This window comes from Cervus canadensis, chromosome 19, assembly GCF_019320065.1.
Source record: "Cervus canadensis isolate Bull #8, Minnesota chromosome 19, ASM1932006v1, whole genome shotgun sequence".
In the NCBI taxonomy this organism is placed as follows: domain Eukaryota; kingdom Metazoa; phylum Chordata; class Mammalia; order Artiodactyla; family Cervidae; genus Cervus; species Cervus canadensis.
The window spans coordinates 44,895,104-44,914,887 of record NC_057404.1 but is presented as its reverse complement, the minus strand read 5'-3'; the positions used below and the strand labels follow the sequence as shown (position 1 = coordinate 44,914,887).

General features: G+C 38.6%; 1 long non-coding RNA gene across 1 annotated transcript in view; it reads right to left on the bottom strand.

Annotated features, from left to right (window-relative positions):
- The window catches only part of LOC122422096, a 452,617-nt gene that overhangs the window by 271,797 nt on the left and 161,036 nt on the right, over positions 1-19,784 (bottom strand). The gene's annotated exons all lie outside the window — the stretch shown is intronic.

Below are 19,784 nucleotides of genomic sequence, written 5' to 3'. Positions count from 1 at the left end.
TTTAGATCTGTGTTGAGATCCATTTTGGTGGTTGGTTTTTAACCCAAACTCAGTGCATTTTTTAAAATAGTTACAAATACAAAATAAGGAGAACACTTGAACACGCAGAAGGGAGAAATGTGCCTAGTGTAGGTTCTGCGGTAATGGCCTGAGTCCAGTCCACTGGGGGTCTGTTTCCCGTTGGGAACATGAAACGGGGCAGAACCAGCCATGATATCCATTCTGCATGGTCACAATAGGGTCCCTGTGATTTACTCTGTCTCGGGCCATCCCACACCCCATAGCGTTTGTGCTTGTATTTGTGCAACATGGCCGCCCAGGAGATGGGGTGGAGGCTGCAGCCGCTGTTCTCAGACCCCTTGGAAGAACCCCGGCCTTTTCTCGGGTCAGCATGGGCACTTTTGTTGGAACGCCCTGGCTGCAGCAGGAGTCCTGCAGTCCCCTTGCTTGCCTGCTCCGGGCTCTCTGGAGTCTCACCAGCAGGAGTGCGGGTGGTCATCCTTGAGCCCCACCCCTCAGAGCCCCTGTCTACATGTGCTTTCACTCCCTCAGCCTGCAAGGATCAGATTTGCCATTGAAAATGATAACCTCTACTTTTTTCTTTTGTATTTTGATAAACACTGAAGAAGCTGGAGCTGTTAAACTTTATCTTGGGGAAAACCTCAGAACTGGTTTATTTGGTGTCGTGGAACCTCTTACTGCTTTCAATACACAATTAGTAATCAACTGCTTTGTATACTTGTTTTCAGTTTTCATTTCAACAAACAAGCACTGTAATTACAGCTATTAGAAACAAATCTCTTAACTAAAAAAAAAAAAAAGAAGAAGAACTGGACATGAACAACAGACTGGTTTCAAATTGGGAAAGGAGTACGTCAAGGCTGTATATTGTCACCCTGCTTATTTAACTTCTGTGTAGAGTACATCATGAGAAATGCTGGGCTGGATGAAACACAAGCTGGAAGCAAGATTTACGGGAAAAATATCAATAACCTCAGATATGCAGGTGACACCACCTTTATGGCAGACAGCGAAGAAGAACTAAAGAGCCTCTTGATGAAAGTGAAAGAGAAAAAAAAAAGAAAGTGAAAGAGAAGAGTAAAAAAGTTGGCTTAAAGCTCAACATTCAGAAAACTAATATCATGGCACCCAGTCCCATCACTTCATGGCAAATAGATGGGAAAACAATGGAAACAGTGAGAGACTTTATTTTGGGGGGTTCCAAAATCACTGCAGATGGTGACTGCAGCCATGAAATTAAAAGATGCTTGCTCCTTGGAAGAAAAGCTATGACCAACCTAGACAGCATATTAAAAAGCAGAGACATTACTTTGCCAACAAAGGTCTATCTAGTCAAGCCTATGGTTTTTCCAGTAGTCATGTATGGATGTGACAGTTGGACTATAAAGAAAGCTGAGCGCAGAAGAATTGATGCTTTTGAACTGTGGTGTTGGAGAAGACTCTTGAGAGTCCCTTGGACTGCAAAGAGATCAAACCAATCAATCCTGGTTTGATATTCAGGAAATCAGTCCTGAATATTCATAGGAAGGACTGATGCTGAAGCTGAAGCTCTAATACTCTGGTCACCTGTTGCAAAGAACTGACTCATTTGAAAAGACCCTGATGCTGGGAAAGACTGAAGGCAGGAAGAGAAGGGGATGACATAGGATGAGATGATTGGATGGCATCACCGACTTGATGGACACGAGTTTGAGCAACCTCCGGGAGTTGGTGATGGAGCTGGTGTGCTGCAGTCCATGGGGTCACATAGAGTCATACATGACTGAGCAACTGAACTGAACTCTGAAGTTATATTTATTATATCATTAACTCTTTTACTTTACTTACACTAAGAATATACAGTGTGACAAACACTGATTGGGATATAAAGATGAGGCAAGATTCACAATATCAGAGTCTACAGAAGACACATATTTAAGGGAAAAAGATTCTGCCTGTATTCTTTGGAATCCTACCTCCAAATATTTTAGTAATGACAATAAACTACTTAAAAAGTTTACAAGAACTCAAGAGTATTTCCTTTCCTCTGTGTTGTCAATCAATCCAATAGAAAAGAACTAAAATTATCCATGGAAATGGTACAAACTCCTTCATAATAAACAAAAAACAGAAAGATTTTGTTTTAAATCACCTTCTGGAGCAACTCATCCATGAGTATAGGTATCTTGTTTTATGGATTTTGTTAAACATTTAGTTTATATGACCACTCCATAATGCTTTTCTATTCACCATGAGCAGGACTGTATTAGATGAATTAGATCTCTGCTTCCTTTGCTGCACATTGTCTCATAGTTCTGTATTAACTACCTGTGATTAACCTTTTAACAACAATAATAACAACAAAATAATAGTAATAAAGCAAAAGCAATGCAACAGTCCATTTTAGCAGTCAAGAAAAATATCTAAAATAGAAAAATTAGTCTCTATACACATGCAAGGATTGCTAAAGTCAAATTCAGATATTAATATCTGATCCAAGATGTCTCAGAACTCAATGAACCATGGCTGTCAAAAATTACTGATATAATAAAAGAATACCAGAAATTGAGGTTGTGTTAATGTGGTAGGGGTGAGGATGAATATCCAAGGTAATCTGACAAATATATCAAAGGACTAAAAAACTAGAACTGAAGAATCCAAATAAAAACTAAGTCAAAACATATCAATTTTATTTTCAAGACAGTTAAACCAATTGCTCCTTTTTTTTTTTTTTTTTGGAATGAGAAGGAATCATTGATAATTGAAGCAGCATAAGATGCTCATACTTTTTGATGGAATTATGCCAGAAAGAAAGAAATCTCCAGTTTTAAAATGCAAAGCGGTCAGGAGGTACTTTTGGAAAGTCAGCTGATTAATATTGAGGGTTCTTCCCTCTTTTTCCAAATGTCACATATCACAGAGCCAGCCTTAGAATTCTCACAGAATGTCTTTTGGCAGTTCAGATGAGCTTCCCTAGTGACTCAGATGGTAACGAATCTGCCCGCAATTGAGACCTAGGTTCAATCCTTGGGTCCAGAGGATCCCCTGGAAAAGGGAGTGGATATCCATTCCAGTATTCTGGCCTGGAGAATCCCATGAACAGAGGAGCCTGGAGGGCTACGGTCTATAGGGTCACAAAGAGCTGGACATGACTGAGCAACAGAGCGTGACAAAGTACACTCCAGAGTCAGTGTACTCGATCAACAGGCTTTTATCAATAAGGAAACCAGACAGTATGAGGTATCATAAGAAAAGGACCATCTCATACACATAATATTTGTGTCATTCAGGATTCTCCAGAGAAACACAACCAACAGGATATAGACAGATAAGCAGATAGACAGACACACACACAGACAGAGATGGGCTTCCCAGGCGGCTCAGTGGGTAAAGAACCTGACTTCAACGAAGGAGATGCCAGAGATACTGCTTTGATTCCTGGGTCAGGAAGATCCCCTGGAGGAGGGCATGGCAAACCACTTCAGTATTCTTGCCTAGAGAATCCCATGGACACAGGAGCCTAGCAGCTACAGTCCATAAGTCAGAGTCAGACACCACTGAAGCAATTGAGCGTAGCACAGAGATGCATGTGAAGATCTACTACAGGAATCGGCTCATGCCATTATGGAGGCTGAGATGTCTCTGATCTGCTGAGCTCATAATGTAAGTCCTGGTCCAAGTCTGAAGGTCTGAGAAGCAGGAGCTCCAATATTCCAGGATAGGAGAGGATGGCTATCTCATCTCAAGAAGAGAGAAAATCTGTCCTTCCTCTGCTTTTTCTGTTCTACTGAGGCCACTGAGTGAACTGGAAGATGTCCACTCCCATTGGTGAGGGCAGGTCTTCTTTAGTCAGCCTACCAGTTCAAATGTTAATCTCTTCCCAAACACCCTCACGGACACACTGTGAATTAATGTTTTACCAGCTATCTAGATATCACTCAGGCCAGTAAAGCTGACACATAAAATTAATTACCACAGTATCCTAAGTGAAATACTTTTGTTTATCTGTTTTGGCAAGGAGCAGAAACCCATCCAAACCACCTCATGTTAAACGAGTTAATTCCAGGCAACAACATGGTATCTCAGAGACAAAACACAGAAGTTTAGCATGAACTGACCTTGAAAAACCTATTAGAAACAAAAGATCCTTTGTTTGACTTCCAGGACTCCTATGGTCAGTCCATTGGTAACTCCTTACTGTGTATGGAGTTCATGCTTGTAAATGTGTAAGGAAGACCTTCAATCTGGCACAACCCACTTTCCAATCTGATCACCTAGCATACCTGTCCCATTCCTATCACTACATTACTCACTATTCCTTAGCACATCCCACTCTCTCCTCTATCCATGACTTCCCTCACACCCAGTTTTAGCTTCCTTTCAGCTCTGTTGAAAAATTATCCACACTTAGGAATCCACAAAAACCAACAAACCAACCCCTTTTCCATAAAGTTTATCCCAATCTCCCCAGTCAGGGTTAATCTTCCCTTCCTTATCCTGTTATATTACAGTCTTTCTCTTCATAATGATGATCTCCCAGAGGGGGAAAAAAAACAAATATACAATAGAAGGCTTTTTGAAAGGGACTCTAGAGCTCCAGTAAAGGACCACATCCCCAAACTCTGAACGCAGACAGAAGTCCCCAACACAAACTGATAACCCCCCTTGTTAGAAAAACCAGCTAAAACAATAATGCACAATTACCTAACCAGAAGTATTCATTTAGTCAAAACAAGGAGAAACAGACAACACAAGTTGCTGAACATTCATAAAGTTGAATCATATTCCCAGGGTTCTGTGGGTTATCTTACAAAGTTAGAACAGGAAGAAGATAAAGAACAGCGACACCTACATCTCAGATCCCAACCTATCACCTCCATTAGGGCACGGCCTTATGCCAGTTGCCTTAATGGCAGTCAAGTTAAAGCAAACTTTCCTTTAAGAAACCCCAAAATGCCATGAGGAAACTGGAATAGAAAAGAAGATAGGCTAGGAGGGCATATTTTGGCGTTTAAGCATATAGGTAGAAATGGTAGCAGATCCCAAAACAATGGTGCTTTTCCAGGAATCTTCAAAAGACACTAAATAATTTTTAAGACTCTGTGATAAACAGAATTAAGCTGAGAATCAGCAAATAATTCATGTGCTACTATTTTTTTTTATCTATTTGTTCATTCAACAGATATATACAGATTATCTACCATACACTAAGTTCTAGCACTGGTCTTTAAGAAGGCATGTGTGCTCAATCGTGTCTGACTCTGTGATCGCTTGGACTGTAGCCAGCCAGGCTATCCTGTCCATGGAATTTTCCAGGCAAGAATACTGGAGTAGGTTGCCATTTCCTTCTCCAGGGAATCTTCCTGACACAGGGATAGAACCCACGTCTCTTGCATCTACTGCATTGGCAGGCAGATTCCTTACCAGCTGAGCTACTAGGGAAGCCCCAGTTTGTAAGGAGACACAGATTTTTTCCAGGAGACAGAGACTTAACCAGAAAGGATGCACAACTTGCTTTAATGTAATATGAATACTACAAAGCTAATTTTTTTGTCTATTGGACTTGTTTACGGAGTATCTGCTATACAGAATTTGAATTCATGATTCTTTTCCTTTTATGGTATGCTATTTTGTGTATTTAGAAAAGATTACAAAATTACTCACTATCAAAGATTCTTGAACTACATGTTCTGGAAAACTGTCTAAAAACCTCAACAACACACTAATAATAAATAGCATAATAATATTTTACCATCTACTGTTTACCTAATACAGTATATCTCATATCTATGAAGAGGTGATGATATCCCCATTATATATAGAAAATGAAATTGAGGCTCAGAGAAATTATTTTGCAAAGTCACAAGCTCTAAAGTAGCAATTCCCAAATTCAGTGTGCATCATGAACACCCTGTTAAAATACCTACATTGTTGGGTCCCATCCCCACTGCTTCTGATTCAGGAGGTCTTAAATGAGGTCTAACAACTTGTATTTATTTCTAGCAGTTTCCCAGGTGAAAATGCTAATGGTAACAAAATATTCTGAGGACACAAAAAAGGAAAGAGTCCTTCTCAAAACTAGGAAAGGAGAAACACTATTTACAGAAAAGATGATATTGGAACTGGACCCCTAAAAGATGTTTAGCTCACCAAGCATGAGATGTATGAGGCAGGCCCAGAGGAGCAGATTCAGAGTGTAAGAACTCAATATATACTTTTTGGCAACTGAGTAGGAGAGGACATGAGGTGACTTTCTCAGGTGACGGTATCATTCTGTACATTTCCCTCTTATGATGGGAGGGTAGAAGAAAATGATAAAGATACAAATAAAGAGAAGGATGCTGACGTAATTTACACTTGATAAAATCAAAGCCATCAATGTGACTAGTCAAGTTCAAGAAAGATGTTTTAGGACTATTGTAAGTATGGATGTGAGAGTCAGACTATAAGGAAAGCTGAGCACCAAAGAATTAATGCTTTTGAACTGTGGTGTTGGAGAAGACTCTTGAGAGTCCCTTGGACTGCAAGAATATCCAACCCGTCCATCCTAAAGGAGATCAGTCCTGAGTATTCATTGGAAGGACTGATGCTGAAGCTGGAACTCCAATACTTTGCCCACCTGATGCGAAGAGCTGACTCATTTTGAAAAGACCCTGATGCTGGGAAGGATTGAAGGTGGGAGGATAAGGGGACAACAGAGGATGAGGTGGTTGGATGGCATCACCGACTCAATGGACATGAGTTTGAGTAAACTCCAGGAGTTGGTGATGGACAGGGAGGCCTGGCATGCTGCAGTCCATGGGGTTGCAAAGAGTCGGACATGACTGAGCAACTGAACTGAAGTATCTTCTTATTTCTGGATTTCTCTGATCATCATTACCCAGTTGGAACTTCTACTTTTACACTGGTTTTCACTGTTTTTACCATATCAACTGCAACAGTCCTACTTTTTCTAAGAGTCTTCATCTTACTTCCCACTTACTCACTTCGCAGAATGAGTCTTAGGAACATGGCTTGCTTGGTGGCTGGATTATATATATATATTTATACACACACACTCTTAAGCTTACACTGGTCTATAATACATACACTAATGTTCACACTTGTTTAATACAAGCACATTAAAAAAGAACACTTGGTTGTTAAAAACTGATGTTTATTAGTAGAGACAGTTAAATTTCAAGAGCTGTCACAATCTAATGCTGTGGTCTTTGTGGTTGTTTTGGAGTGCAGTATAAGCATATTGCACAATGCAAAATCCAGCTGCTTGTCTTCCCTGTGCAATGAAGTATAATTCTTTGGGAAGCCGGATATCTGGTTATTAGTATATATCCATTCTCTGGTTCCATGCTCTCAAATAAAGTTTTGTCTGACAGATGTTGTACAATCTTCGCCAGATCAAAACCACATCTGGCAAACTGTCGATATTCCAATGGAGCCATGATATTTGCCCCAAATATTCCTACTTGAGACAGTCCTACTTGAGACAAAAGTTGAGACATTTCTTACTCCAGAAAATATTTCCAGGGTACTATTTCTCTGGTGAAAGGTAAGAGAATCAGTTGAGCTTCTAGTAGTCATATGCCCACTGTTTACTTGAGTAAATAAAAACCAGTATGACTCTGAGTAATTTATTTAACCTCTGTTCCTCAGTTTCTCTGCCTATAAGATGAGAACAGAAGTGCGCACATCATATGGTTGTTAGGAATATTAAATCAATTATTATGACTACGAGTTAATATAAGCTAACATATCAGTTAATATAAGGTCTCACTTTATTGACATCTCCATTTCTCTTCCATTTATTGAAATCTACCATTTATTGAGAGGAAAAAAGTTGCAGTTAGATAATTTTAGTCCAATGTTTTCTAAACTTAGAAAAACACTGCTCAGTACTGTATCTGTCTTGCACCAGGCTGGGTGTGTTTTTATGATTAAGAAATAACTTGAACTTGTACAGGATGGACACTTGTTTTCACTTTGATTTGCTGGCCTTCTGGGCATGTTGGATATGAGGGCAGGCATAAAAAAAAAATGGTCCCTGGAGATCAAATTTGCCAGGAAAAATGAAGAAGCTTTACACGAAGAGTTGGGAACACAGTTTTTGAAGTGAAAATTATTTTGTAAATTCAGACCAGTAATGTTAAAAGTACTTGTATTCTGGATGTATATAGGAGCTCTGCTTGGTTTTTAAAAATATTGCTAAGATTTCTTTCTTCTAGACTCATAGAACCTTAAATGAAGTGCATAAATACAGTTATAGAATGATTTCGTGTGACCAAAAACATGATAATGTTATTAAAATATACTTATTGGTGGTGGTAAAACTATTTCGTATGATACTATTGATGGCTTACAGTGAACAATGTCAGATTTGTGATCTCTGAAGAAGAAAATTTAGCTTTAGGACCGGGGACCAGGCTTGATCACCTAAGAGCTTTTGTGTAGCAGGGTTTTAAAGTAAGAAAAGGGACAGAGAATGCCTCTGACATGGACATCAGAAGGGGGACAGAGAGTGCCCCCCTAGATGGTGTTAGCAAGGGAGTTATATACTTTTTTTAATTGGTTATTACAATTAATCAAAAGAATGTCTCAAGGTTGTAAAAATTTTACCAGACTCACTCCCACAATTTACATTTTAGGATAACAGGATTAGAACTTAGCAATAGAAAGATCCTACCAGACGCACTCCCATAATATACATTCTAAAATATCAGGATTAGTCAGAAGGTTTTCAGGAAGGAGAAACTCTCCTCATGCAGGATAGCTGTTGTTACATAATCCCTAGTACAGAGTTTAAACTGAGTTGTTTATTGTGTAATCATTAGCTTGAGGCTTAAGTTTTATGTGACTGACTAAGGAATGTAGAGGGGGAAAAAAAATTGTCCTTTCCTCCTCCTTGAGAATTCCAGACCCCTATCTCCTCCTTGAGAGCCCCTGATCCCTTTCTCCTCCTCGGGGAACCTGGACTTCTTATCAACCTGCCTAGGAATTGACTCGCACACTATCATTAATACATGACATTGTGCATTTGTCAAAATGAAAAGAACTTTACAGCATAAAAAGTGAACCTTAATGTAGGCAAATAAAAATAAGTTAGGAAATCATGAAATCCCAAAAAGGAATGATGACTATGAAAGGAGGATCTGGTTTATTATAAATATATGAGGAGCTCACTGAAAGGGTTGGGGGACTTGTAAGTAACCTGAAATGCATGTAATCTGTAAAACTTATGACAAAATGAAATGCACGTAAGTGCTGTATCCTAGTTATTGTTTCCTATGGCTGATATTAATAGTTTCCAAGTCTGCTACTACTAGACAAGTATACTAGAATTGAACATTTAAGTAAAGGATGGTGGATGGTAACTGTCAGATTTCTCACTGATGTAGTAAGAATTTATAGATAAGCACGGCGAAGAGCCTTGAATGACCCATGTGCAATGCATGGAATTGAAGACATCAATAGGAAGCCATGTTTAGGGTAATGCAGATGCAGATGATAACATACAGAAATATCTGTAAGTCTGTATAGAAACCAGTTAATATACACATATATTTCTTTGATATGTCACATGACAGGGCCTAAATGAAATGATTTCTTACAGGCAAAGAGAATGCATAGATCCAGATCTTGGATTCTAATACTATTCTCCAGTAAAAAAAAGCATGGAAAGGCCCAGATTGTTTATATCCTAGAATCGACTGTCTATAATGTGCTATCCTGGCTAGAATCCTAGAGTTGAAAAAAGGACATTATGCAGAGAAATCTAAATAAAGTATGGATTTGGCTAGTAATGTGTTAGTATTGTTTCATTTCCAAATCTGCTAACATATTGAGTGCAGCACTTTAAGGCCATCATCTTTTAGGATTTTAAATAGCTCAGCTGGAATTCCACTACCTCCACTAGCTTTGTTTTGTAGTAATGCTTTCTAAGGGCCATTTGACGGTGGAGCCTGGTGGGCTGCCATCTATGGGGTTGCACAGAGTCGGACATGACTGAAGCAACTTAGCAGCAGCAGACTTCACATTCCAGGATAAAAAAGAAGAGTGAAAAAGCTGGCTTAAGACTCAACATTCAAAAAATGAAGATCATGGCATCTGGGCCCATCACTCCATGGCAAACAGAAGGGGGAAAAGTGGAAGCAGTGACAGATTTTATACTCCTGGGCTCCAAAATCACTGTGGACAGTGACTGCAGCCATGAAATTAAGACATTTGCTCACTGGAAGGAAAGCCATGACAAACCGAGACAGCACATTAAACATCAAAGACATCACTCTGCCAACAAAGGCCCACATAGACAAAGGTATGGTTTTTCTAGTAGTCATGTATGGATGTGAGAGGTGGACCATAAAGAAGGCTGAGCACTAAAGAACTGATGCCTTTAAACTGTAGTGCTGGAGAAGACTCTTGAGAGTCCCTTGGACTGTAAGGAGATCAAACTACTCAATCCTAAAGGAAATCAACCCTGAATGTTCATTGGAAGAACTGATGCTGAAGCTAAAGTTCTAATTCTTTAGTCACCTGATGTGAAGAGCCGACTCAATGGAAAAGACCCGAATGCTGGAAAAGACTGAAGGCAAGAGGAGAAGAGGATAGGAGAGGATGAGATAATTAGATAGCATCATTTACTCAATGGACATGAATTGGAGCAAACTCCAGGATATAGGAAGGACAGGAAGCTTGGCATCATGCTGCAGTCCATGGGGTTGCAAAGAGTCAGACACAACTCTGCAACTGGGCAACAATTGTTTCACTAACTGTAATAAATGTACCAAACCAATATGAATAATACTAATGTGAATATTAACAATTGGAAGAATTTGACCCAGGGTGTTCTAAAAAATAAAGTCTATTTTTAAAGATATGCTCATCAGGACAAGCAAATGTGATGAGATGTGGAGCTCTTTTATGTCCACGATATTTCCTGTATTAGTTTAGGTGCTAAACACTTCCTGTATTAGTTTAGGCGCTAAACAGTGGATTATACCAGCTTTGCAGTGATTAACCCAATTGACAAGATCTTCTTGAAGTCATAGGATAGTACCAAAACTTTCTGGTTACTTTACACATTTCTGGGAAACAGAGACATGTAATATGACCTTGATATGGTGGTATCTGCAACAATACTGTGGCAGATGTAGATTCTGGGAGCAGCAAGTAGCATTCCCAATCATTGATATTGTATAGAATTAAGAGTCAGAATTTCTTAAAGGACAAGGAGTTAATTTTGATGCTAGCTATTAACTAGAATTCCTATTCATTGATGCCATTTTTGTTGTCTAAAACTCAGCTGTCTTCATACCACACTGGCTCTAAGTCAAGTCTGAGAGGAGTATTGAAATGAAAACAAGAAATGGTAAAAACAAGCAATGCTTTGATCTTTACTACTTAAATTTTAGCATGTACAGGTTTACCATGATGATAATGAATCTTAAGTTTTAGGCTTCCTCACTGGCATTAACCCTTATGAAGATTGTGTGCTTGTTTTAATTCTCAATTTGATGTTTATTTTCTTAAAAAATAGCCTCTGAAATCATATGAATTCTAGGCCATGACACCTGAAGACAGCTGCCCATCATATAATTGAAAGAAGGAATATCACAGACATTTAAACCCACAAATAATTTTAAGTACCAGTTCAACCAAATAATTTCAGCATTTAACAGTAAAGTAGATACTTACAGTAGAACTGGTAACAATTGGCAAATGAAGTCACTTTTTTACCTTTTTAACTCCCTATATGTTCCCCTAGGGAAAGAACTAAGCGGAACTGAGAAAATCAAATATAAGAAATCCAGAATGGTTTGTGTATGTGTGTGTGTGTAAAGTTGATTATCAGCTGCTATGCATTAACCAATTAATTATTTAACAATATCACATTAAACATGATATTTAAGTACTAACAAATCATAATATTGTAAGAGAATTCTTTATGATTTCTGCCTGATTCTCTAATATAAGTTCAACTATGACAATCTCATTAAATCCTTAAATGGTTTAAAGCTGTTTTTCTCTTGTTTTTTTTTTAAGGAGTGATGAAAAAATGTTTATCCTCTAATCCATTCCAGGGTACATCATCCTGTCTTGCTAATACAATATAGAAAGGGGAAAGACTGCTTTCATTAACGTCCTCCCCAATCTACAAGATCCACTTTATGAAGTGCTTACTGTGTCAGACACTGTACTAGATGCCACAGTACAAATTGATCAAAGAATCTCTAGCCGAGAACACCTCACAAACTGGTGGGTGATGAAAGCATGACAGTCAACTATTATACACAATAGTAAAACAATGTAGAAATAGCATATTCTCATGAAACAAGAGAGTTATCACCTAGCTGACTGGCAGTAGCCACAGAACACTTACTAGAGTTGGTGACCACTGAGAAGAACAGAAGAATTTTGAGTAAGTCATACTACAAACAATTTGGTGTTGTTAAGCATAAATTTTGGTATAACAGTTGTTAAAAGTTAAGGCTAGAGAGTTAAACAATGACAACATCATGAAGGAACTTAACATAGAATATTAAGGAACAGAACTTTATCCTGCAGATGACACATCATTGAGCAATTTCAAAAAAGGTAAATACATGGTCATATCTGCATTTTAACTAGATCAATCTGATGGCTGTGTGCCAACATGAATCAAAGGGTCAAAAGTTAGGAGCAGGAAGGCCAATGAGGAGATTGTTGTAATCAACAAGACACTGGTAGTAAGACTGGTAAGAAGTGATTCAAATGTTAGAAGCAGTTCTGGATCGATATAACACAGTAGAAAGATCCTGCACTCATCATCTCCAACAGACACACCAAAACTACAATGATACATAGAATGACTGTCTCTGAGAACGACCTGAACATTAGCAGAATAGCTTTTCTACAGCTAAGGATATAAAGAAAAGGCAATTATCAAGACGGACAGGAGGGGCAGGGATACAGTCTAATCAGAATTCATATCCCCAGTGCCCAACCCACACAAGAGGGATCTCACAGCCACCGAGGTCACTTCTGAGGAGCACAGTGTCCAAGACCCACATCGGGCTCCTCAGCCCAGTGGATGTGAACCAGGAAGGTGAGCCCCCATATACATCTGGCTTTGAAAACCAGCATGGCTTATATCCAGGAAAGCTGGAGGGCTGTGAGAAACAAAGACACCACCCTGGAAGGGCTCATGAAACTCACTGTAAATAGTAGCACAAAGGCAGCAGCTTAAAAATCACATGAATAATATAAGAAAGAGTATGACTAATTTTAGGGCATATGTGGGGGGTGGGGGTATGCAGGGACCTGGTGGCACTTTCTCCAGGGACAGAGTGCTAGCAGGTACAGTTTATTTTTACTTTCTGTCCACCCAGGTGGCCCAGTACTGAAAGGCACCATTTCTGTCACTCTCTATGAATCTAGCTAACAACAAGTGCCCTACCCTGATTAATGTTCCCCTAAGGAACCCAGAGAGTCCCTTGGACTGCAAAGAGATCCAACCAGTCCATCCTAAAGGAAATCAGTCCTGAATATTCATTGGAAGGACTGATGCTGAAGCTGAAACTCCAATACTTTGGCTACCTGATGCGAAGAGCTGACTCATTGGAAAAGACCCTGATGCTGGGAACGACTGAAGGCAGGAGGAGAAGGGGACAACAGAGGATGAGATAGTTGGATGGCATCACTGACTCAATGGGCATGAGTTTGAGTAAACTCCAGGAGTTGGTGATGGACAGGTACTGCAGTCCATGGGGTTGCAAAGAGTTGGACACAACTGAGTGACTGAACTGAACTGAACTGAAGGACCTGCCCTGCCCAGCATGCCCACCCTAACTGGCTCCTGCCAAAAAGCTCCTATCCCATCCCTCATGGTGAGCAGCTCTGGCTGGCACCAATATACCTTCAAAGTGGCTCCCATTCTGTAAACCCAAGCCCACACACCAGTGTACCCACAACAGTCATGGCTGGGGCTTGCAGCTAGTCACTCAAAGAGCCAGCCCCAACCTCCAGTATACCCACAGCAGTCACAACAAGGCTTTGTACACAGCCAGCCAGGGACCAGACCCACCAACCAGGGCATCCATAGCTGTTCAGGCCAGGTATTACAATGGCTAGCCTGGTACCAACCCAGCCAATCAGCATTCCCTCGGCTGGACCACAACAGGAGGGTCCACACAGCCCATGCAAGGGATACCCCTAAAGCACTTAGATTTGGTAACTAAGGGATATTGCACCCTAGAGTCCCACAAGACATTTTCTACATAAGGCAACCTTTTCAAGACCAGGATATATGTGTGATATGCCTAATGCATAGAATTAAACACAGAGAGTTAGGCAAAACAAGGTGATGAAGAAAGACCTTCCAAACAAAAAAACACAGACAGAACTACAGAAAAAAAAAAAAAAATGAAATGGAGATAAGCATTTATCAGGTAAAGAGAGAAAAATAACAGATATAAATGCTGACAAACTTCTGTCCAGGCTCACCAAAAAGAGAAGACCCAAATAAACAAGATAAGGAGTGAAAGAGGAAAAATCACAACTGATATTGCAGGAATACAAAAAAACTGTAGAAGAATACTATCAACAATTATATGCCAACACATTTGACAACTGAGAAGAAATGGACTAGTTTTTAGAAACATAAAGTCCACTAAAACTGAAAAAAGAAGAAATAAATAACTTGAACAGACCAATCACCAGAAATGAAATAGAATCTGTAATTTAAAAAAATTTCCTACAAACAAATGTCCAGGACCAGATAGCTTTATAGGCAAAATCTACCAAAGAACTTATACCAATCCTTCTCAAACTCTTCCAAAGGACTGAAGAGGAAAACACACTCTCAAAGACATTCTATGAAACCACCATCACCCTAATACCAAAATCAGACAAACATTACCAAAAAAGAAAATTACAGGTCAATATCTTTGTTGAATACAGATTAAAAAATTCTTAACAAAATATTAGCAAACCAAAACCAACAACACATAAAAAACCATGACAAAGTTGGATTCATCCCAGGATCACAAGGATGGTTCAATATATACAAAATCAATATGATACACCACATTAACAAAAGAAAAGACAAAAACCACATGCTCATCTCAATAAAGGCAGAAAAAGCATTTGATAAAATTCAACATCCATTCATAATACAAACCCTTAAGAAAGTGGGTAGAGAGGGAACATACCTCAGCATAACAAAAGCTATTTTTGACACACTGCTAATACAATACTCAACGGTGAAAAGCTGAAAGCCTTCCCACCAAAATCAGGAACAACACTAGGATGCTCTCACCACTTCTATTCAACACAGTACTGAAAGTCCTAGCTATAAAAATCAGACAAGAAAAAGAAATGAAAGGTATTCAAATTGGTAGGGAAGAGGTAAAGCTGTCATTATATGCAGATGACACATATATGGGAAACCTGCAGTCCATGCGCTCACAAAGAGTTGGACACAACTGATCAACTGAACAACAACAACAAAGACTCTATACAAAGACTACTAGAAATGATCAATGAATTCAGCAAGGTAGTAGGATACAAGGTTGACATACAGAAATTTGCTGCATTTCTTTACACTAAATGAAATACCAGAAAGGGAATTCAGTTCAGTTGCTCAGTCATGTCCGACTCTTTGCAACCCCATGAACCACAGCATGCCAGCCCCCCAAACAATTCCTTTTAAAATAACATCCAAAAAATGCTTAAAATTAAACCTCACCAAGGAGGTAAAAGAATTATATGCTAAGAACTAAACAAAAGATTAATGAAGGAAATTAAAGATGATTCAAAGAAATGGAAAGATACTCACTATGCTTGGATTAGAAGCTTTAATATTCTTAAAATGACTATACAATCCAAAGCAATCTACCTATTTAGTCCAATCCTTACCAAACTACCTATGGCATTTTTCACAGAACTAGAATAAAAATAATTCTAAAATTTATATGAAACCGTAAAAGACCCAGAATTGCCAAAGCAATCCTGAGGAAAAAGAACAAACCAGAAGGCATAACCCTCCTAACCTTCAGACAATACTACAAGGCTACTGTAATCACATCACAGTATTGGCCCAAACCAGACATACAGATCAATGTAACAGAATAGAGAGCTCAGAAATAAACCCATATACCTAAGGACAATTAATCTTCAACGAAGGAGGAAAGAATACACAATGGGGAAAAGACAGTCTCTTCAGCTAGTAGTACTGGGAAAGCTGAGACAACCACACGCAAATCAATGAAGTTATAACATACCATCACACCATACACAAAAATAAACTCAAAATAGATTATAGACCTAAACATAAGACAGCCAAAAACTCCTGCAAGAGAAGATAGGCAAAACACTTCCTGACATAAACTGTACCAATGTTTTCTCAGGTCAGTCTCCCAAGGCAACAGAAATAAAAGCAAAAAACAAACAAATGGGACCTAATCAAACTCGTAAGCTTTCACACAGCAAAGGAAACCATAAAAAAAAAAAAAAGGCAACCTACAGACTGGGAAAAAAATATTTGCAAACAATGTGACTGACAAGGACTTAATTTCCAAAATAAACAAATGGCATGTACAGCTCAATAACAACAAAATAAACAATCCCAACAAAAAACAGACTCACAGACATAGAGAACAGACTTGTGTTTGCCAAGAGGGTTTGCTGAGGGAAGGAAGGGTCAGGAATTTAGGATTAGCAGATGCAAACTACTGTATACAGGATGGAAACAAGGTCCTACTCTACAGCACAAAGAACTATATTCAATATGTGTAATAAACCATAACAGAAAAGAATGTGAAAAAGAATATATACAAATATAACTGAATCACTTTGCCATACAGCAGAATTGGTAGAACACTGTAAATCAACTATTAATATATTTCAGTAAAACTGTTTAAAAAGTAAGTTATAAAGATGCTCACTGAACTTTGGAGAAGAATAGATGAACACAGTGAGAACTTCAACAAAGAAACAGAGAATGTAAAAAGGAACAACAGAGCGGAATAATACACTAAATGAAATGAAAAATACACTAGAGAAAATCAACAGCAGATTTGAGAATGTGTAAGAACAAACCAGTGATCTTGAAGACGTGGTAGACATGAGAGTGGAAATCACCCAATCAGAAAAGGAAAAATAAAGAGAAATTTTTAAAATTGAATTAAAATTTTTAATAAAAAAATTTAAAAGGTGTGACATCTGGGATGTCAAGCATACCAGTATTTACATGATAGGGATCCCAGAAACAGAAGAGAGAGATAAAGGGGCAACAAACCTACTTGAAAAATAATTACTGAAAACTCCCCTAACTTGGCCAAGGCAATAAACATCAAAGTCCAGAAAGTGGGGAGAGTCTCAAATAAAATGAATCCAAAGGTCCCCATACCCAAACACACTATGAATAAAATGTCAAAAGTTGAAGAGAGAATTTTAAAAGCAGCAAGAGAAAGACAACTAGCTGTGTACAAAGCAACCCCCACAAAACTATCAGCTGACTTTTCAGCAGAAACTTTGTAAGCCAGAAAGGAGTGACATGATATATTCAAAATGATGAAGGGGAAAAATTTATAACCAAGAATACCTTACCCAGGAAGGCTATCATTCAGAAGCGAAAAAGAGATTAAAAAGTTTCCCAGGCAAACAAAAGCTAAAGGAGTTCATCAATACTAAACCAGACTTCCAAGAAATATAAAAGGGACTTCTTTAAAAGGAAAGAAAAAACCATAACTAGTAACAAGATTCAAAAAAAATCTCATTTGAAAATGTGAATGTATAGTAAAAGTGGTTGACCAACCACCTATGAAGCTTGTATGAATGTTCAAAAGTCAAAAATAACATCATCTATATCTAAAATAATTATTAATTTCTATTTTGATATACAAAATAGATGCAAAATATGATGTCATGAACATGAAATTGTTGTGGAAGGGGAGTAAAACTGCTGTGTTTTTAGAATGTGCTCAAACTTAAGTAATCATCAACCTAAAACAGAATCATATATACATAAGTTATATATGAAACTCATGATAACCACAAACCAAAAAACACATACACAAAAAATAAAAGAAACACAAATATTTATAACTCAAAATTAAGTCATCAAACCACAAAGGAAGAGAGCACAAGAAGAATGGAACAGATAAGAATTTAAAAAATAGATTATCATCCCATTCTTTCTTTATAGTTTTGTAAATTAACTGAGAGTCTGCCTCTGCAATAAACAAATCATATCTTACATTACTTTTGGAATGTGATGGAATACAATAAATTTAGAAATTCTGAGCAAATTACTGTTGTTATATACAAAAAATCAAAATTTGCAAAATTTTGGCCTTTCTCTAAGACCTCATGACAAAATATCTTAGTAGAGGAAAAGCCACACTAATCACAAATAATGTCTCATAAATGATTTTGAGCTTGCCAATAACTATTCTTTCTTTAAATTATTATTCAGCTCTCCAAAAATATACATATGTCTCAACATTTATATTTATCCTGACAGACTACCTGAGGATTCTTTACATAACTAGTCTTATGTTGACAGTTTCTTAAAATTTATCTTTTATGCATCCATTGCCCATAATCAAAATTTCACGAAATCCAAATGTCATAGTTGGCTGTGGATTTATTTAGAGTAACAATAAAGAAAAAGTGATGTGGAGCTGAAGAATATATCAACTCATGCTATGTCTGAAGAGAGTAAAAATTAAAGAAAAAAGAATTCACCTGGCCAAATACATCTCTGAGACCAACTGAATATTGTTGAAAGACAGATCTGTAAGGTTTCCAGGCTTCTTTGTATCACTTCTTTAAGGTAGGCTAGGATCTTTGTTGGAGAAGGCAATGGCACCCCACTCCAGTACTCTTGCCTGGAAAATCCCATGGACGGAGGAGCCTGGTGGGCTGCAGTACCTGGGGTCGCTAAGAGTCGGACACGACTGAGCGACTTCACTTTCACTTTTATGCATTGGAGAAGGAAACTGCAACCCACTCCAGTGCTCTTGCCTGGAGAATCCCAGGGATGGGGGAGCCTGGTGGGCTTCCGTCTATGGGGTCGCACAGAATTGGACACAACTGAAGTGACTTAGCAGCAGCAGCAGCAGGATCTTTGTTAAATAGGACACTTACTCTGTTCATCTCTTTGTTTTCTGCCAGAATATTGAGAAGTCCCTTCTACCCACATTTCAGTATTATTATCATGGAAATACAGAGCCATACATAGGGAAATAACTTTTACACAACTGTTATCACAAATATGCACAGCTCAACATATACAACCCACAGTTTCCCTGTTCATGCATAGTAAACATATTGAAACAAATTTTTTCTAACTCACAGACGTAACACATGGATTAGAACATTAAAACAACCAGTATAAGGGCTTCCTTGGTGGCTCAGTAGTAAAGAATCTACCTTCCAATACAGGCGATGTGGGTTCAGTCCGTGACCTGGGAAGGTCCCACAGGCCCTGGAGCAACTGAGGCTGTGCGCCACAACTACTGAGCCTGTGCTCTAAAGCCTGGGAGCCCCAACTAGTGCAGTCCACGTGTCTCAGAGCCCGCACTCTGCAACAAGAGAAGTCACCGCAATGAGAAACCCACGCACCACAACTGGACAGCAGCCCCCGCTCACTTCAACTAGAGAAAAACCCTGCAGCAACAGAAACCCAGCCCAGAGAAAAAGAAGTGTTAGTGCACGTATGTATGACAAGTCACTTCAGTACTCTTTGCAACCCTATGGACTGTAGCCGGCCAGGCTCCTCTGTCCACGGGATTCTCCTGACAAGAATA